The sequence below is a fragment of the Plecotus auritus genome, assembly GCF_963455305.1.
Source record: "Plecotus auritus genome assembly, chromosome: 4".
NCBI classification, from domain to species: Eukaryota; Metazoa; Chordata; class Mammalia; order Chiroptera; family Vespertilionidae; genus Plecotus; species Plecotus auritus.
In genome coordinates, this window is record NC_137775.1 from 37979804 (window position 1) to 38001589 (window position 21786).

The following is a 21786-nucleotide window of genomic DNA, read 5'->3' on the forward strand; positions in this document are numbered from 1 at the left end:
AGGGAACCTGAGCCTGCGCCGCCCCCCCCCACCTGGTGGGACTTGACAGGGGACCTCAGGCCGCACCCACTGCCCCCAGCCTCATGCTGGGGGACCTCAGGCTGCGCTCCCCACCCTGGTGCCAAGGGACCTGAGGCTGTACCCCCCACCTGGCAGGGCTTGACGGGGGACCTGAGGCTGTGCCCCCCTGCCCAGTGCCAGGCCAGGGGACCTGAGTCTGCGCCCCCCCCCCCGCCCGGCGGGGCTTGATGGGGGTGGGGCCGGCCAGGTCTGGATCTCGCCCAATGGGGGTGGGGCCAGCTGGGTCTGGGTCTCTCACAATTTTGAGGCATCACGGGTGGGTGGGGACTTGACTCTGGGTCCCGTGGTGCACCCCAGACTCTGACAGGAGGAATGTTTTCATATACATTTTACTAATTTTCTTTCATCTCTGACACTTCTATTATAGAGAAAGGGCAAATAGCAATATTAAATTATTTCCTCTAATTAATCCCCTTTTAATGTGCACAAATTTCGTGCACCGGGCCACTAGTAGAATTAACAATAGGGCCAGTTTCAAAAGTCACTAATAAGGTATTTGTCCAACACTGTACCATATTCTATTCCATAGTTTTGCTTTGAGCTTTATGTAGAAGTATTGGTAATAAACATCCAGTTTTAAGAATTAAAACAAAAGTCTCATATTTTATTGTTTGCTACATTAAAAAAGCATTAATCCCTTGTTTTTACATGCTTAGGAATATAAATTTGGGGAGAAGGTATAATGAGCTTTTTCTACCACAGTCTTCAAACTTCAGAAGTCATTTGAAAGGAGACTACCACTTGGGAACATTTGTCCCACACAATTTAAAACACCCGCAAGTACATTGAAAACATTGCTCTTCAAATCTAAGAATCACGATTCTCTTCATAGAAGAAGACACTTGGGTTGTACTGAGTGAGCAGGGTTTTGTTTGGTTGGTTGGTTGGGTTTTTTTGTTCTACTTATTTTAAGTGAAGGGTGGGCTAGGGATCTGATGTTAAAAATAGAGATTAAGGCCCAGGATGAAATGGTTACCCCACCTAGAAGATTGGTGGTTCTGGCTTTCTCAGGCATGATGTTGTCTACCTGAGCGAGGGCTGACTTATCTCATTTGAATCTGAAAGGGAGCCCACATCCTTCCTGTTGCCATGTAAAGATGCTGAAAGGAATTCACAGAGAAAACGGTTGTGCTGATGTGTTATGTTTCCCAGACGTCCTATCCCTGTGCCCTGAAAACAGTGCAATAATTGGGAATGAGGCTGAACAAAGGAATAAAAGTATGAAATGCTCAAGAAAAGCCAGCCAGAAGCTATTCTTTATTATCAGCTTCTCTTAGTGTTTGTTTTTTTCAAATGTGGTTCTATAGGTAGTGGAAAGGGGAAAGAAATGCAGGGTCATTTTTTCCTTTTTCAAGTCAGATTATTATTATCTTATACAGTAGCCCCACAGAGACTTGCTCTCATTCATGGGTTGACCAACTCCTACACCACCAATTTCAAAAGCGAAGGAGGCCAATCTAGCCTTTCCTTGTTCTGTGATGTTGGAGCCCTCTTCTGCTTATTTTTGTGGTTTTTTTTAAATCCTCACCTGAGAACAGAGAGAGAGAGAGAGAGAGAGAGAGAGAGATCAGTTGCCTTTCGTACATGCCCTGACCGGAAATTGAACTGGCAACCCTTCAGTGCACAGGACGACATTCAACCAACTGAGCCACTCCAGCTGGACCTTTCTTGCTTTGAAGAAAAAAAAAAAAAAAGTTTCCCCAAAGTATGGAATATCTGAAGCACAAGCCATTTGTTTTGGCACTTCAGTCATAATTTCCAACTTATCTTCAATATTAGTACAACAACAAAAATGACCTGAACTCTATTGGCATGATATGGATAGGATGGCTAAAAAAGAAAGAAAAGAAAGGAGGGAAGAAGAAGGCAAGAGAAGGGAAGAGCCTGCATGTCTAGCATTTCTTTTCTTACCAAGTATTTCTTGGGTTATTTCTAGTGCAGGCAAGGCTTATCAGTATTAGTGACATAGTCATGTTACAGAAAGTCACAATTGAAGGAATTCAGAGCCTTGGGACTAAAAGCAAGGATGGCTTCAAAATGAACAAGTGTATTAGTAGCAGTTGAACACACTGTCACTACATGGTCAGAAGTTAAAGATGTCAGATTAAAGTTAGAAATAACAGGGAAATTCTACAAAAATGGGGATATAAAATATGAGATTCTTTCCAGGGGAGACCATGCAATATTTCTGGTGGTCTTACAACAAGCAAGATTATCCTATAGTATAGGCATTATTCACTACACTTTCTTAATTCCACATTCGTTTCCACCCATAGATTTTGAGCATACATTTACTTTAGATATTTATGGGGTCATGAATGCTATTTATCTTTTATTATACTGAAACTTTACCCTATTAGTTATAAATGAGCTACCAATTGACATTTTTTACCCTTTAAGGAAAACCTTTAGAATCATAAAGTTTGCCTGGGAGATACAAAATAACTTCCAGCAGATAATTAGATGCTTTGAAAATAAATAGAAACGGTAGAACCTGAACTAAAAGAATAACTAGTTCTGTTTCCACCCCCTCCCTCAAGGATAGTTTAGAACCTTTTTATTAAGTATTTGTGGGTTTTTTAGGAGATCTTAAGTTTTTTCATGTTAGAAGTATAATCTTATCAATATAAAACCTACTTATTTGGGTGCACAGAGCAAATGGAGTCATCCTTTCTTTAGGGAGCCCAATCTGTAGATCATAAACATGATTATGATTGCTGTTAAATTTCAGCCGTTTCTCCAGAAAGACTTAATCAAAAGTGCCTCACGTATGAGAGATCAGCAGGCAACATTTGGGACTGCAAATATCAAGCAAATACAGGGTGATTTTTCGTTCACCTTCACCCATGAGTTACCAGCCCCTAGGAGTTTGCCACAGACTCAAAATGTTAGTGCTAGAAGATATAGTCAGGATTATCTGGATCACTCATATGGAGTCTCGGCGCAGGAAGAGTGAGTGGCTTACCTGAGGTCACCAGTGGGTCAGCGCAGAAGAGCAGTAGGCATGGCTGCTTCCTGTTAAATCATTTTATTCACCTCTTAGGGAACATATCACAAGACAGTTTACCACTTTTGATTAAATGCCCCAAACCTTCAACTTGGGTTAATCTTTTCAGTTATTAAATACCTATGCCAGTGCTGTCCATAGACATATAATACAAACCATAGTTGCAGACATCACAGTTTTTTTACTTTTTTAACATTCACTCAATAACCACATTTTTTTTAAAAAGAAACAGATGGAAGTAATTTTAATAATATATTTTATTTAAAACAATATATCCAAAACATTCTCATTTCGACATGCAGCCAATATCGTAAAAGTTATTAATGAGATATTTCACATTCTTTTCTTCATTCTATGTCTTTGAAGTACGGTTACGTATTTTACGCTTGTGTCACATCTCGTGTGGTTAGTGCTACATAGCATACTGGACAGCTGAACAGGCCCAAGTTTGCACAAACCACAGGCCCCTCGCCCTTGACATTGTAAATGTCTCTGTGTCTAGTTCACATTTCTTTTAACTTTTGCTCTCGATAGGCCATGCTTGTCTCCTGAAAACCCAGAGAGAGGTAAACAAGCATGAACTGCTGTAAAATGAGTGTACCTATTGAAAATGTGGCCCAACCCTTGCCATGGTAGTGTTGCTGTGTGATCTATTACTCCTGCCTTCCTCGAATTCCATGAAGTTCTGTACTTCCTTAATGTCAAAGTTCCCTTAGCAGCTGCAGCTGTTTCCTGTGGATATGTTCTACATGGCTTTTCTTTATGATATGTCCTATACTGTGACTGCTACCAGAACGAATATACTCCGAAGCCTGTATCCTAAGTCAGTCTCATTAACAAACTTCTAAGAAATAATTGTTCAGCTTTAGCTGTAGCTTTCAACAGTTCATCTCTCACTTTGATCTGATTACAAAATTTAATGTTAAAATATGTGAGGAGGGAGGTCAAAGAAGGGGATATTTCACTTTCTGTTCATGCATCATCTTTCTCATCTCCCAACCCCCTCCTCCAACCCAGCTAGCCAAAGGCAGCACGTGGAATTGTAATGAATAACTAAAAGCTGAGGCTGTGTTTTATTTTCCTTATCATTCAAATAGAAATAATAATAGTGCCTACCCCCAAAGATCTGTGAGGATGAAGCATAAAACATAGTATCTGACACATAGTTAGTGCTCAACAAAAATGATAACTATTTTTATTATTTACTTTGCAATTACTTCAGAAAAGGGGGATGGGCAAAATAGAGAGCAAATAGGTGTATCTATTCTGAAAAACGGAAAGGAAACCGGCCAGTGTTTTTTTTTTAGGACATTATCCTTGTGATTCTTGTAACCCAACCAGCCTCCACCCAGAGCTGAGCGCTTTTTGATTGCAGTGTGTCTTCAGCATGATTGTTCGAACCAACCTCACTTCCAATGATAACAGGAATGTCGGAGCCAAAATGACTAGCTCCTGCAGCGTAACAATAGTAACAATGGCGGAGGGAGGAGCTGACCCAGATAGTGTGTTTCAAGTCGTCAGAGTGCGATCTTACATGATGTTCATAGTGAACTGTGACAGCTGAACTGGAGAAGGCAGAGGAAGTGTTTTGGGTGTCATTTGGGATGCTTCTTTAAACAGCTCCATGGAGTGAGGGGAAATATTTTTTTCAATATAAGACTTTCAAGATAACTCCCTTCTTCCCTTGCCTTTTGGCTCTGCTGCCCAATAAACCCTTTTAAAAAGCTGGAGTTCCTTGGCTCTCCCTGAAGCTTCCAGGTATCACTTTTTGGTTGAACACAACTGAAGGCATGTCGAGTAGTGACTTGGCACTCGTGACATAGGTACAGTTCTGCTACTGAAAACTGGTGAGCTCTTACAATATGTTTGCATCACTTTCTTTCTCTCAACTCCCTCAGTCTGCATGTAAGAGTACAACATTGACATTTAGGTGGGAAAACAACATCGAATCCTGGGCCTGTGGGCACATTTTAATTCTCCAGAGAATATTGTAGCTATCTAAATTACTTGTCTAACCATTCATCCTGAGTACCTGCATTCTCCGTAAGTTGGCATCTCTCTTTTGGGAAGCATTTTTCATCTGCTTCTGTGAGCCAGACATGAGCACTAAGATAATACTAACGATGGTCTCTCTCTTGGTTTGCCTGGTTTGCCTGAAGTTTTGCCCCTGTTGCTGTGGGAAGGTTCAGAAGATGAAGCCCACGTATAAAGTCACTGCCTGCCTCATGGAGAATAGTCGGCCACTTCACCTGACCTGCACACTCACGCCTTTTCTTTTTTGTTGGCCTGGGGTAGCAGTTGCATATTTTAGCAAAAGAGCCATTAAAAACATACCAAATAGTGTTATATTTATGCCATGGAATACTGCTTGGCAATAAAACTACTATAATGAATAAAGCAATAAAAACTACTCAGCAATAATGAGCTATTGAAATGTACATTATCGTGGATAAATGAAAAATAAGTAGACTCAAAGAATATGATTACATTTATAGGAAGTCCTGCACCAGACAACTAATCTATGGTGGTCGTAGTCACCACTGTGGTCGCCCTGGATGGGATGGACTGCAAAGGGGCCCTGATGGATCTTTCTAGGGCGATGAAATTTTTCTCTTAGTTTACACAGGTATAGACATTTGTCAGGACTTACTGAGTTGTAACTTAACATCTACACATTGAACTGCATGGGAATTATACCTAAGCTTAAGAAAAAAAACTACGAAGGAAGAGGGAAGGAACTGAAAAATGCGTAATACTTACTAAACCTTCCCAAATTATTAGAAAAAAATTTTTATTTCTTTTTTTTTTTAAATATATTTTATTGATATTTTACAGAGAGGAAGGGAGAGGGATAGAGAGCTAGAAACATCGATGAGGGAGAAACATCGATCAGCTGCCTCCTGCACACCCCCCACTGGGGATGTGCCCGCAACCAAGGTACATGCCCTTGACCGGAATCGAACCCGGGACCCTTCAGTCCGCAGGCCGACGCTCTATCCACTGAGCCAAACCGGTTTCGGCAAATTTTTATTTCTGAGGTATTTTTTTCAAAGCTGGCTACCAGCCCTTTTTGCACCAGGTGCATAGTAGGACAGCAGTTTCCTGTTTCTTTTGGACACGGTCTACCAATGGCCAGCCACTCTTAGAAGATGGAGTAATACTACTTCCTTTCCTCAGAGATTGTCCTAGATCATATGGGAAATCAATGTTTGTGCAACACACATTTATAACTTGAAGTTGTGCAACACAAATTTATAACTTGAAGAATATTTTTTGGAAGGCATATAGTCACTCCCTAATCTATGGTTGATTGTGTTAATTTGGAATTTGCAAAGATTACAAAAGAACCAGGATTTTTTTGTGTTCTGTGTTGTGAAATGTAAATGTTAACATTACATTTTAAATCAGTTACTCAGCCCCTCGACCTCTCATTCCAGTCCATCCTTTCTGCTGTTTAGTAATCTTTCTGAAATACAAATCTGTTGTGTAACTGCTCAGAGGCCTTGGTGGCCTGCTTCCTCTTTCACATTTAGGCCCCTGCCTAACTTTCTGCCTGTCCACCTACACACTTTTGGCATTTGTCACACCAACCCAGACTGCATTCTGGAGTGCTCCTTCCTGAATCTGTGCCTCACCGAGTTGTTCCTCAGTTTGGGGAGCACTTGGCCCACCCCATTCCTTCACCACCCTCCCCACGATCCCAGCTAGGATGCCCATCCTGAGAATCTGTCCCAGCTTCCTCTAGGTCGGAGTGACCCACACATGCCTGAGCTCCTCAGAGGCCCACGTCTCTTTATTCAGAAGAGCACACTAGCCACATGGAACAGAACAAATCCTTTCCATGACTGCCTTCTCCCGTTGGCTGTACATTCTTCAGCTACCGGGATGGCATTTTGCATCTTTGTGTTCTGTGCACACTGCTGGATACATAGTATTGGTCCATAAAGGGTGAGTGGAGGGGTGGGTGGATTCATTCATTTGTTCATTCATTCAACACTGCAGTAGCTTTCTTTGTGGTACTTCTGAAACGATACAGATAAGAACCAGAATGTTCTGGGGGCCTAGCAAAAGCATACTTTCTGGGACAATGTTGCCTGTTCTGGTCCTGTTTCTTTGCTTTCTTTGTCCAAGTGGGAGCCAGAACCTGACAGTGCTCTCTTCCTGGGTTGCACTCTCTACCTCTCCTTTTCTGCATGAAAGAATTCCTACCCAGTTCTGAGAAAGAAACCCAGAACATACCACTAATAATGTACACCAGGACAGGAAAAAAGTGAAAGGCATAATACAAATAGCACCTAACAATAAGTTAGCTTTTTTACATTTCCTCAATACCTTCAGGTATACCTCTTTGTTTTATTTTCATAGGAATCCCATGAATTAAGCGGGGAAGGGATAATTGTCCCTGCAGGCAAATAAGAAAACGGAGGTGAAATAAAGGCCAGATGATTTGCCCAAAGTCACACGTCTGGTTAGTGATAATGCCGAGACCAGAATAGAAACCCATGTTCCCACCAGCCTGGGAGATTGTTCAAAAGTACGAGTTCCCAGGAAAGATCAAATAATTGCTGGAAAAGCACTTCCGATCTCCAAGGAAAACAAATCTTTCCAGCTGAGTGCCCTCCCTAAGGCCTGAAGAGCATTATCTGCCAAGTAGCTACTCTTTTGTCTTCAGCATAAACTACCCCAGGCTGAAGGCACTGTGAAATCTGTGAGAATCAGGAGCACCACACACTGCCAATATATATTAGGAACCTATGGAATAGGTAACTTTCCATTCAGACAGAAATTAGAGAATGTCTTTTCTTAAATTCTTGCCAGGACACAGGTGTAGGCACTGATGCAGATACAAACTTTGTCGCCCATGTGTGCGTGTGTGTGTGTGTGTGTGTGTGTGTGTGTGTGTGTGTGTGTGAGAGAGAGAGAGAGAGAGAGAGAGAGAGAGAGAGAGAGAGAGCGCCAATTCTGCTAGGCCAGTGCAATATTTAAAAGCAAACATGTAACAGTAGGATAACGGCTGCTGAACCTGCATTTGCAGCTGCGGCTGCATCATTCCTCTGGGGAAGGCAAGATGGCTATTCTCCAACTCTTCATAAAGGACGAGCATCGGGAACAAAAAGAACTGCTTACATTTAATACTATAAGGTCCAATCTCCTGTCCCGCGTTAGATGCCTAGCTCAGAAGCTCTTCGGCTTTGAGACCCAGGATTCGTTCCACAAGATCTTTCAGACCTTCTTTTTCCTATAACAAATAAAAGCCTGTGCATTTTAATTGGGGGTAAAAGAGCCAGATCTTCTCAGACATTCCCAAATGAGAGGCTGTGAATTTGGTCCACCTTACTGATGTGCTGCACAAAGAAGGCCACAGTCATTTCCAACCTTAAACATGCTCTTAATTGTGTTTAGAGCAAGGTTGCCTTGGATATCAAATTCTAACTGCTCTCGGGTACCCATCTCTGAGAATCTTGTGTCTTTTTATGATATCTAGTTTGCCCTGTTCCCTCTTGACAGCTTATCTTTCTTTGGAAGTCTCCACTGGCAAGCTTTGCTAGCCAAAATGTAGATATGTCACTGGTTACGGTAAGAACATGAGCTTCTGAGAGAGATACTAAAGGGCCCTTGGAGAGGACATGGGAAGGGACTGATCATGTGAGCTGTCTTGGTTGAACCCTTGATTGATAGCCAGAATTACACAGAAAGTATTTCCTTTTATTTTCGTGTAAAACCTCTTTATGCAGCTGCTTCAGGGATCTGGAATAAAACATGGGGGAAATCATGACGTTGAATAAGAAATAAGAGAGACAGATAAAGAAAACCACATTTTTTGTTGTTGTTCCGGAAATAACTAATTTTTAACCTTGCTCTTGATTTGGAATTCTGATGAAAACTGTGATGTTAAAGGATGCCATCCAGCCCCTTTCAACCTCAGTATTTACGGAGCTTTCCCAGACTTGGATCGCATGTGACCATGATGTGGTCACGAGTTACAAATTGTAACTCGTTAATTATGTGGATGTTTGTGGGTGTGGTGACCTTGTCACCAAGACGTCCTTGTCCCCTGTTAATTTCCTCCTCAATTAAATAGAAAAGAAGCAATAAGTAGTTTCTAGGTTATTTTTGACATAAAGTGGTAAATAACACATTCCGATATTTACATTTGCCTTTTGGCCTTTGAATTTAAATTTAGTTCCTCAAATAGTGGGACCATTCTGTTCAGCTACTAAGTCTGTTGGGTTCTTCCTCCACAGAACACATGTGATTCTCCCCTTTGTCGAAGGTTGAGATTGATAAATTCTTTCTTTTTAAAAAAACATTTTTTATTTATTTTTAAATATATTTTTATTGATTTCAGAGAGGAAGGGAGAGGGAGAGATAGATAAAAACAACAATGATGAGAGAGAATCATTGATTGACTACTTTCTGCACACCCCCTACTGGGGATTGAGCCCACAACCTGGGCATGTGCCGAACCATGACCTCCTGGTTCATAGGTTGATGCTCAACCACTGAGCCATGACTGTCCGGTGATAAATTCTCTCTTTTCCACTTTTTTCACAGATGGCTTGCAGTATTGACGCAAATCATCTGTATACCCTGGGGTTTTGAGGTTGGAAATTGCTGAATATCATGTAAATGAATAAACCCTGGCATCAGACCCAGAGAAAAGGTTGGTTGTTAATATTGGTGTATACACCTCCCATACCTTGGGGAATGTGGCATCATATTAATATTTCTTGGGAGTGTTTGTTTCTGTGTTGGACTTGTTGATTTGCCACTCTGAATGCCAGATTTTGTTTTGTTATGAAGGTTAGAGAATGACTTTATAGTCAAATAGACATGGACTTGAAATCTGATTCCATCCCTTCTAGCTGTTTGCTCTTAGATAAATCCCTTTCTCCGAGTTTAGGCTTTATCCAGTAAAACAGGTTAAACAAACTATAGGTCACCTCGCACGATGCCTGGTGCAGAGAAGACTCTCAAAATCATTTATCCCCGTGCCCCTTCCTTCTGGGAGGAACTTCTGCGAGGGGGCCTAAAAGGTGGGGTTTTCCATGAATCCTTCGGTTGAAGGTATTGTTTTCATTCCTACCATTCCTGCAAAAAGAGGAAGACCTCTCTAAGGGAGCCACGAGAGGCAATGTGACATAACCTCGTGGTTTTAAAAGTGTGACCCCAAACCAGCAACATCAGAATCGTCCAGGAACCTGTCAGAGGTGCAGGCTCTCACACCCTGCCCTGCCCTGCTGACTCGGAGATTCTGGATGTGAAGCCCAGCAGCCTGTGTATCCACATGCCTTCTGGATGACTCTCACATGTGTGCAGTTTGAGAACCACTGATGTAGTGAAAGGAACACTGGACTAGCTTTCAAGTGTTTAAACCAGCAATCATTTCTCCATGCTGGGCCTGGGCCTCCTCATCGATGAAATGAGAGGTGGGATTGAACCCAACACCCTCTAAGACTTTTCCATTTCTGACATCTCATGGTTCTGGTATCAATCAAGCTGTGCCAACATTCCTTAGTGACCATACTCTGAAAAGTAGACAGAGGGAAAACAACTTTGTTTTCATTATTTTAGAGGTAGTACATTATTATAGAAAATGAAAATAAGCAAAATCAAGAAACTTAGAACCATACATAATTTCAATATTCGGAGATATTCCTTTGTGTTGTGCTATTTCATTTATTTCTCTTTTTACATGAATGCACACGTGTACATTAATCTGTGAGTATGTACATATATATCTCCATACAGTTATTCAGCATCTATCCATCAGAGTCTGCTCTATGCCAGGGACAACTGTGGGTACCCAGTGAACAATCATGGAAACCTCTGTCCCCATGGAGTTTTCATTCGCATGGGAGGAGGTAAATAGTAAACAAGAAAATAAGTAATTAAGTAAGATCATTTCGGAGAGTGTTAAAGTGCTATGAAAGAAATGAAACAGGATGATATGATAGAGTGACAGGGCAGTGGCCAACTGAGAGTCTATGCCAGGAAAAACCTTTCTGAGAAGGTGACATTTGAGCTGAGGCCTGAATCCTGGGAAGGAGCCAGCTATGTGAGTATTTGGGGGAAGAGCATTTCAGGTGAAAGGAAAAGCTTGTGTAGAGGCCCTAACTGCGGCCAGTATGGCTGGGGAAGAGGCGTGACGGGGAGCTGTAGAAGATAAGGTCAGAGGGATAGATGGCCAGGGCCTGAGCAAGGATGCTGTGTAGTTTACATTTATTCTAAGTACAATAGGAAAGTATTTTAAGACTAGGAATAACTTTTTAAAAGGTCACTCTGATTGCCATGTGAGGGATGGGTATGAAGGGTAGGAATGAAAACAAGAAAGATTGGGTCATATTTCCAGCTAGTCCTTTGTAACTTGCATATTTCCCTTGACTTTATCATGAACGTCTTTCAGGATTATTGCTATTCTGCCACATTATCATTTTTAATCTCCATAGGAGTCTGGTATGATACTGTCTTTTGTTAATCCCCTGTGGGTAAATATCTAGATTGTTTCCCACTTTTTATTACGAGTAACACTGAAATGAGTGTTGTTAAATATTTGCGCACATCTTTGGCCAACAGTGGGATGTATTTGAAGACTCTTTCTTGAGTATCTTAGTGATTTCTTCTGCAATTCTATAACTGGGCATCCTCCAATCATTTACTACCTTTAGTTGATGGACTTTTACCAGCCTGGGACCAGAAGGAGGCAACTGAGGCACTCTCCTTATGTACTTAATGTAAGGACACCCAAAAAAACCTCAGTGCTCAAGATAATACCTTCATGCTATCTTTTTCATCCTATTGAGCTTTTTGGTATCACATTATATTTTGCTCCCAGGGCAAGTATCTCACTCATTTCATCCTAGGGCTGGCCCTGGCACTATTACTTAGAAAAACGTAAGATAAGTAATGATTTGTCTCTGGTTTTGAGTCTAGATTTTACTTATCCTTAATGATGTACAGAATTACATCATTAATTTAATTGTTAGCTACATATTTTCATGTTTCCATTATCATCTTCATTCTCAAGTAATTAGAAAACACAGGTATGTAACAGGTAATGGGTCTTAGATCCATGCTCATCATTTATAGGTGTGTGGGACACAGCTATCTTAAGCACCATACTTTTCCCTGACCTCATGAATGGCTGCCATCATGTCTGATGTGCTTCCTGATCCTGCTCGGTTGACCTGGGGTTATAACTAGGTCTTCATGGCTCCTCTGTGGGATTCACAGAAGCCCATTGGGTGTCAAACAGCCTAATTTTGCAGTCCCAACAGCGGCCAGTTATTTTCTCCATTCTGCTCAGACTCTTTAATGTTCTCTACCTTCTCAGGAAAACTGGAGGACTAAAAAGGTGTTTGACGGAAAAGAGAAATTAGCTAGAATCCAAAGAGAAAACTCTTCAATTGACCAAATAAGTTTCCAGTTCTATATTTTGGGTTCCTTCTCTGACTTACCACTCCCAGTACTTGGTCTCCTCCCAGAAGTCAGGAGCATTTTAGGCTCCTGTCAGCAATAATTGAAGACAAAGAAAGAACCTTTGTGTGTTGTAGGAGGCACTACCCTCCCATCTCTCAGCCACGGGGCTGTGTGCGCATGGTACTGTTGACCTTGAATATGCAGACCTCTATCACACCACAGAACCAGCCAGGGCCTCCATCGACACTCCAAAGGTTCTCCAGACACTACCAAGCAATCTGTCTTTTTCCTCTATCATTTTCTCATTTTTATTATTGAATCCAGTGAGCCTATTTGCAGCAAACAAAATGAGTGTTGGGTATATAGGTCAGTAGGTAGTTGGTTAGCAGGAACAATTACCATCAGAAAAGGCCATAAGTCCAAAAACTGTTAACCCAAATTTTCAAAACCACATCCTTCCAGATCATTCCTTCTGGTCAGAGGATGAGTGAGTCTGTGTGGCAGAGGACTCTGCCCTTACCTTGACACAGGAAGAGGAGAAGGCTCAGGTGACCACGCTCAGCTGACTTTGAGATGGCGGCGGCCCCTGGCACCATAGCACCTACTATGTGGTCAGCAGCCCCTCTGGCCTGTGAAGGTCTCAGGGTGTGTGGGAGAGGGCCTGCAGACGGGACTCCAGCCCTCTGGGAACAGTGTAATGGGAGAGGCTGACAATGCTTCATAGAGCCACAGAAGTGATCCGTGGAACCAGAATGTGACTGTTCCTATTCCCTTTGAGCTTTCTGATCTCACATCATACCAGGCCACGAGGACTCTGCTGAAAATGCCAGCCTTTCAGAGCCCTCTCTTCATGCATTTGAGGAAGTAGTGGAGCTAAATATAACCCCTTCTGTTCTGAGATCCAGGCACTGTTCCTTGTGTTCTCAGTCGTCAGAGTAGGGCTTCTGAAAAGTCTGCACTTGAGCATTACTATTTACGTGTAACGGACGTATTATATGCAAAGATGCTGCCTGATTGGAATGCCTTCATTTTAGTGACCTCTGAAATTGACCCTTGGATGTTATGATTCAAACTCAGTTTTTTAACCCAAGAGTTATACTAAAACCTCCTTTTCTTTCTAAAAGTTAAGCAACCCTCCATCCCCACCTTCCAACTAATACATTTTAAAATGTGCATATGGTATGGCTATTGTGGTTCCTTTTGAAAATTATAGGTAGTGGATTCTTTCTGGAGTTAAAACCAAATAAAGGTTAGGCAAGAATTCAGCTATCTCCCCTCCTCATTTCCTTTTTTATTTTCTCTTAATCTTTATCAGAATAATTTTTTTCGCTGTCTTCTCAGTTAGACTTGTTAAGTGTTATCCTTAACCCAAGGTGATTAGTTTGGTGGTGCGGCTGGGCGCCCGTGATGGCAGGCTGGCTGTCTCCTGGGCAGCCAGGAAGTTCGTGGATGTCATCTGTGCCTGGGATAGAAAGGCCAGTCATGACCTCAGGAGAACCCCTAGGCTCCAGCATGCATCCTGTCCTCACACACACATGCCTGTTAAACCTATGGTTAATTGAGCACCTACTATGTGGCTCATAATGGTCGATGCTGTCTACTAATTTGAACCATGTGAAATGGGTGACCCCCTTAGATGGTTGAGTATCAGTAACTTCCTATTAGTAATTAATATTAGATTATGGCTGTTCTTTTAAAAATTGCTATAGTGCACATTTTACAGGAAAGAAACCAGAATAAGTTTAGTCACTTACACACAATGTAAACCCTTCCCCTGGATCATGGCTTTCTGCCTTTCTGACACCCTGAGGCTATGAGAGAGGACGGGAAGAGGAGAGAAATGAAAGGAAACCCATCTCGGAACTGAACGAATGAAAATGAAACCATTAAAGGAAAATCGCTCCTGTCTCTGCCCACATGCCCAAATAATGAACTGCCTGGCTGAGGCCTCTGGAGACAGTGGCTGGGCAGGTGGCAGGCAGCCCCAGTGGGCACCACAGCAGCCCCAGTGGGGACCACAGCAGCCCCACGTGAGAGAGAGAACCCGGCAGGGCCCTGGGATGTGGAGATGGGCTCTGTGGCCTCCATGAACACCATATGTATTTACATCATACCATTATCTTGATTTCCTCCCAATATAGCATTGTCTCCCACACATATGCACCTTACCAGAACCTCCCATTATTATGAGTTAATAATTTAAACTAAACAAATTGCCTCCACCCTCAGTACGTTACTGGTGCTAAATAATAGAGCAGATTTCAGGTGCCCAGTGGAATCAGTAGAGCTTTTGACACCATGAAGATATTTTTAAACCTAAAAGAACACTAGCTACGTGATAACCTGTACTTTGCCCTGGGGATATTTTAGTTTCAAAATAGGAAGATTATTAGAATGGACAAGTAGAGGGAGGACTTCTAGCCAATCTGTGCCATTTCCCCATTTGTACACTTAGAGATTAGGGGGAGCAGGGGGACAGCGGAAGTCATTTTTGATGTCAAGAGGAGAAATGAATGGAAGTGAAAGTTACTTTCTGTCACCCTTACACAACCTCCCTGAACGAGAGCAGACAGAGCACTCCGTTCCCTTCACTTCTTTAAAAGAGGTTGGCTCACTTTCTCACTCCCTGTTCACTGCCTTTTGAAAGTACTTATTAAAGGCCAGGTTGCACTGGCACTGTGCTTGTGTTGGGCTAAACCAGAATCACACAGAGATGCATGTAAAGGCCTGAACAGAGAAGGCACGCCGCCTGTGTGTGCGCTAAAGACGGTGGCTCTTCACCAGGGCTCACCTCCCAGCCTCATCCCTGAAGCCTCGCCCAGACGTTTCCTGTTTCTGGCAGAGAGTACCACATTCAGAGCAGCCCTGTTGGGCTGGGATTGTGTTGAAGAGGAAGATGAGGATGAGGATGAGGATGATGCTGTGACTCTAAGATGAAGGGGGGCAGGGTTTTAGTGAGGAGCACACGAGCCAAACCTCGCCTGGGTTGCCAAGGGGTACAGAAGGGAGAGGAGGAAACCACAGTGAGTTCTCCCAGATTCTCAAACTAGCTGCCTTTGCCTAGGGATCAGAGCTCCGAGGATAGTCACACAACCACGTGCCTTTCCCCAGCGCTCCTCCTCAGGGAACTTTCCTCTGGCTGCAGCCACAGACAGATTTGAGTTGTTATTGTAAACCTGCAATCCCAGACCCTTGCAACAGAGTGAGCCCCCCACATTGCCGATGGAGCTGTTACAATGCAGGTTCCTGGACCTCCCCAATCCTGCAGGGTGCACATATCCCCTGGTTCATGTAGGCATGTTTTTTAGGGTATGTGCCTAGGAGTAGAGTTACTACTCGTAGGAGAGATGCATCTTCATCTTTATTAAATAATGTAAAATTGGTTTTCCAGATTAGTTGTACGAATTTACATCCACCAGCAAATAGTACATGTGAATTTTGTTCCACATTCTCTCCTTTACAGCAAGTCCTTGAATAACATCCTTTTGTTATAACATTGATGAGATGATATAGGAACTTAATTCTTGCTTATATCAATTAGCCTGTGGTAAATTAGTTTCGTTATACATAGTTCCACCACAGTTCCAAGAACCTATCGACGATGTTAAGTTAGGACTTATTGTACTTGGTGTTAGCAGATTGAAAATTCCAATAGCATCACTTGTCTGTGTTGGAATCACAACATAGAAACAAGGGTTGGGTTTGGAGTAGGTTTTGTTCTGTTTTGTCTTGTCTTGTTTGAAAATGTTTGACATTGTCACCTGGCCTAAATGGGAAAGCAAAATGCTCTGGTACTAAAAAAAAAGTGATAAAATTTGTCTGTTTTGCAATGGAGCAACTGGGCCAAAAGTAAAAAGGAGAAATTTAAGCCATTTTTAAGCTGAAGAAGAATCAAATGTATGAGACACAAAAGAAATAATGAGAAGAATGGAAGACTAACCAGCAAGCGTGTTAAAGCAGAAACAGGTTTAAAACAGTCAGTGAAGGTATGGTTAATAAAAACAAAGTTTGTAAACAGCTTCGTAGGTTTGAAAAGGCAAGAATTGGTATAAATAATCAATTTGTTCTATAAGAGATTAATAGGTTCACTACTTTTTAGCAACAGTTTAATTTTAGCAGTGGAACGTATATAGAAAATGTAAATCTTAAAAGGGAAGCAAGATGGCTAGGAATGAAGAGGGGGGTGTAAAGAAGACTGCATCCAGGGAAAGTGTATCCAGATTAAAAATGAAACCTAGTAGAAACCAAGGCTGTGTAGGCTGCTTATACAAAGGGCCATTTTTTTCACTTGGCTGATAATCAGCATGTCGGGTCAGCCTTTGTCAAGAAGAATTATGGCAAGCTGTTGCCTGGGCTCATTCCAGTGTGTGCCATTGTTACTCCCTGAGTCAGCTCGGGCTGTATTCAACCAGAACTGGGGCAGAGTGTGAAGCCGCATTCGGGTCACTGTTACCTGGAGCTCAGCATAAACGCTGGGGACAGGCCAGCTCTGCTCAGTGCTGGGACAGAGTGCTGCTGCTCGGGGCTGCTGGTGGATGGCTGGTGCTGTGGGTGAGCAGGGGTTTCCATCTTCTCACTGTGGGGAGCCTGTAAATGTGAACAGAGCTGTTGCGGCTAAAACATAAGCCACATTCTGACATTAGCACAAAGAATTTGTTAATATTACATTCTTTATGCAAAACAGGGGTAACTGCCACTTCTGAATCATGAAAATGACATTCCTGTTTGACTTGATGGAGTAAATGCCCCACAATTGGAGGGTGTTGGGCCCCTGTTTACCTTCCACTTACCTGCACCTCTAACTCAAGCCCCTTCAGGCTGCTCTTATGGACATCAGAGGACATCCGTCCATCACTGGATCTTGGTTGTTACATACCCTTTTTAGAGAGCAGTTGTCTTTTCCCAAATGTCCTGCGTTGCAGTATCTATGTCTGTTGTTGTCTATCCTGGTCATGCTTCAACAGCTAGCTACACAGCTGCACACAAGCCTTTATTTCCCTCTCCTCCCAGCCCCAAAAGATATTGGGCTTCTTTTTGCGACAGAGCTCTCGGAAAATGCAATTTACATAGTCCCATAGTAAGCCGCCTCTGCAGCAATACGGTTTCAGATCTTTATGCTCACGGGCAACAAAAGCTACAGCTTTGCTTTGGCTGGGGATGATTTATGAGGTATGAATTATGCATAGACATGTAGCTAGAATGGATAGAGTTGTTTGTCCAGCTGAGTAAATCACATCTTCCTCAGATGCCCCTCTGTCCACGTGCATGCAATCGCTTCCCATTCTCTGCCTCCCTGTCTGGCTCCCCATGCTTCTCTTTTCCTGGTTTCAGTCTGTGCCTGTCAGGACTCAGTTTCGCTCCCACATAATACTGAGTAAGTGTCAGCTGGCTAATGTACAAATGCTTTAGCCTTTGAGCACGTGGTTACGTGTGCATGTCTTAGATTCAGCCAGGTCTGGGTTAAAATCCAGCCAACCTAGCTGTGAGCCTGAGGCAAGTAACTTAACCTCCCTACACTTACTTCCCCACCTGTAAAATAGTGCCGATGGTAGTAATACCTAGTTCACAAGGCCGCTGATGGGTTGAAAGAGATATTTTGCTGATTGCACATAGCAAAGCGTCAGGCACCATAGTGAGTGCTCACTAGAACGTGCATGTAGTTGTTCATGATCTGGCTTTATTTCCAACCACCTTCCCAGCTGTACATATCCATTCCATTAAGCTATAAGCTCCTTTTCAGCAGGAGCCTGTCTCCTTCGCTCTGCAAGCCCAAAGCTTCGCAGTATGCCTGGCACATGTTTCAGTGCTCCGTAAACATGGGAACAAATCAAATGAGCCACCTGGGACCGTGCCATTCCGCACCTCTGTGCGCTCAGATGTGCTGTCTCACCCCCTCCTTGCCTGGGCCAATGTCCAGTCACCTTCACAGTTGCAGACCTGGATGAATTTGGGCTTCCTCTGCGCTCTCTTCCCACCCCAAGTCCACTGATTGACTTGTCTCTCTCCCTCCTAAGTACATATAAACTCAAGGACAGGGGCCTTATTTACTTGACTGTATATCCACAGCGCTTTGCACAGTGCCTGTCACATAGAGAGGATCAAAATATGTTTGCTGAATGTAAGTAAAAGGATATGCGCAGAGAAACAAAAATGCAGGGGAAATCACAGTTGAAAACTGGTGATTTGTTACTATGGTGATTTTTGAGAACTTTTTGGGGGGGAGTTTCTTTGTCCTTAGTGTTTTCTTTTTAACTTCCTCATTTCCAGCCGTTCAGGAGGGAAACAGCTGTACTTAGCAAGCCCAGGGAAGAGCCGGAGAGAACGGGAGCCTCGCTGTGATGAGGCTTTTGCAAAAGGAGCAAAGATGGTGGCCGGAAGAGAGCATGCTTCTCAAAAGGGATCATGCGGGAGTCGGAAGAAGATGTGATTGTGTTAGACATGGACTTGGATCCAGGTCCCAGTGACTGGGTAGCCCTGGGCAAGTTACTTAAATTCTGTGAGTCCAAGGTCTCTTAACTGTGAAATACACTTTTAAGGATGCTCTGAGGATTAAATGAAATACCATATGTGAAGTGCCAAGCGGAAAATAAGTTCTCAACAAATGGTGGCAATTGTTACGATTCGTTATTGTTGTTATCCTACTAACCTGCCTTAACCCAAGGTTGGCTGTCAGTATCAAAGGAGGTCAGACAATCATATTAGGTCTAGAGGCGGGAGGGGGTTGGAGGTTGGGGAGACACACAAGTGACAAACTCAGCTACTCTTTGACCTCTGTGTTAAGTTTAATTCCTTTACTTCCTTATTATGTTGGGGTGCAGGCTACCTGTTATAATCAAAAGACCCCACCTCACTCCCCCAAAAACACAGTGGTTCACACAAAATAGATGTTAGGGTCTGAGATCAAAGCTTTAGGGTGAACGAGCAGTTTCGTGAGGCCGTCCAAGGCCCAGGTTCTTTCTGTCCTGCAGTTTAGCCATCCCCTGTAGGTTGCCATCCTCGGTCTGGTTGAATCCAGTTCACCAGCACCACATCCATTTTTGTCTACAAGGAAGGGGAAGGAGAATGGAGTTTAACCCACTCCTTTGGAAGGATGCAGCAGATGAATATATCACATCTGTTTACTACCAGTTAGCCAGGATTAAGTGGCATGGTCACACCTAGCTACAAGCGAGTCTGAAAAGGGGAGTCTTCAGCTGAATAGCCATAGATGGGCCTTGTTGAAACTGTTACTGTAGAAGAAGCTGGTGGATTTGATGAGGCAGTGAGCAGTCTGCCATACCCTTCACCTGCTTTCATCCTCCCACTACTCACTTATTTTCAATGATGTAGATTTGGGACTCAAGTTTGCAAGGCTGTATGCCCAGGTTCAGAATCCTGCAAACCCTCAGCAAAGGGGAAGATAAACTTCTGTGCTGTCATCTTTAAGGAGATAACCTCAAGTTCAGTTACTCTGCAATACAACACTCTAAAAAGAAATCATACTCTGTCTCATTGATATTCCAAAGGGAAAGTCACTATTGAATTGATTTACCACAAATTGTATACCCAGTCAACCAACTTGGCCTCAGCGGGGGTAAGGAAAGTAAATTCAAGCAGAGACAGTCCTCATTTCTTTTAGGCGAGGAAGTGGTAGGAAGAGTGTGGCTAGATTCAGTCCAGCTTTCTGCTCCCCTTATTCCCATCGTCATAGTCACCGTCACCATCCCTTGTCCCAGTACAGACCATGGAATTAGAGAGGGGTATGTTTTCCAACAGCCTACTTTATCAGTATTCACACCTAAACAGCTGCCTGAGATGCTTTGAAATTCTAAACCACTTGCCAGGGATACAAAAATTATGGCTTCTGGTGTTGCTGGATTCCTTGCAACTTGAGAAAGTGCCAACATAAAGATCCAGAGGAGCAGGTACCTGGCTTCATGTCATTCTTCAAAGAAAAGATGCCAGCCTCAGTTCCAAAAACACAGTACAAATAGCCTCACAACCAGATTCTCAGGGGAGTAGATTCTGATGGGCTCTGACTGCATAACGAGGTAACTGATCAGTGAAAAGGGGAGAGGTGGAGGTCACAACACACACATGAGCTCGAGGGCGAAAAGAAGAAAAATAACATTTTCTTATTCAAAGTCCATTCTGTTTCTTTAAAGGAATGAATCTTCTTGACTGGAACTAGTGAATTAAAGAGAAAAAGAATTCACTGTTTTTTGAAAGGAGGAGGCCACATTTACAGAATCATCTGGCGAGGAACCTCTATAGAGACTGGAAAGATTGGCAGAGAGGGTTTTGTTGAGCATTGGAGAGTGAACCTCCTTGGCTTTCATCCTCAGCATTGGCGGGGAGGGGGCATTGATGACGCCTATTCAAACAGCTGCTTTGTGCTAATGTGTTTTCTTGTGGCTCCGCCAGCTGACACCCTGACCCTTGGGCCCTCAGCCAGTCCAGCCCAGAAAGCCGGTCTCTGCCACTGTGGCCCAGATGTGACACTGACTTTCCTGTTTCTCTTTGCTACTTCATGAATAAAGCCCACATTTTTGTTTTTATTTTTGTTTTCCTCTGGTTGTTTTTATAGAACAGGGCCAAGGAAAGATGCTTGACTGAATACCAACATTAAAGAAAGAAACATCTTTGTTGGATCTTTTGTTTCTGAAAAATTTCAGGTTGCGTAAACCAGTGTTGGTATTATTCTGTACCCTGCTTGGATTGCCCCAAAATCTAGGGACTGGGGAAAAAGTCAAAACATCAAAATGCTAGGCTGACTATCATACCAACAAGAAAGGGTGAAGGCAACAAGAGGAAAGATGAGGGGAAATACAGAATTTTTCTGCCTTGTGCCCTAAGCAAGACTCCTTGTTTTCACCACTAATAGGCACCCAAAGAGGAACAGTGCTTTGCTTCATCCTCCCCACCTTCTTAGAGCCGTGCCGATGTGTGGTCATTAGGCACTCACTCACCGAGAGGTCCTGCAAATACCGCAAGTAGCCGGGGCTCCTTGATTGGGGTCCACGGGCGACTTGAATGAGTACTACTGTTATTCTGAGTTTACTGGCTTTTCCCAGGTACCTAGGAGTTTGGGCCCCCAATGTTCTCAAAAGCCCACCAACCCAGCCACCCCACTCCTGGTTCTGTAATCTCAGATTCTGACACTTGCCACCAACACGATCTTGTGAGTTGATTGTATATTCTGGCTTTGCTTAATCTGACCTTAATTAGATTCCTATGGCTGTTCATTTGTGTGTGTCAATCCCTCACCCCCAGCACTGCTCCTTCACTGCCCGCTACCC

General features: G+C 43.1%; 1 protein-coding gene across 9 annotated transcripts in view; it reads left to right on the forward strand.

The window, feature by feature from the left end:
• FYN (FYN proto-oncogene, Src family tyrosine kinase) overlaps nt 1–21786 on the forward strand; it is a 210837-nt gene that overhangs the window by 121484 nt on the left and 67567 nt on the right. For 3 of the 9 annotated variants that reach the window (XM_080665743.1, XM_080665745.1, XM_080665744.1), the window contains one exon: nt 9644–9752. The exons of 5 other annotated variants lie outside the window; for them this stretch is intronic. The gene's annotated coding sequence lies outside the window, so the exon portion shown is untranslated. Of the gene's footprint in view, nt 1–9643; nt 9753–18775; nt 19005–21786 lie in introns of those variants that run through there. One more of the 9 variants, XM_080665747.1, reaches the window with a different exon arrangement.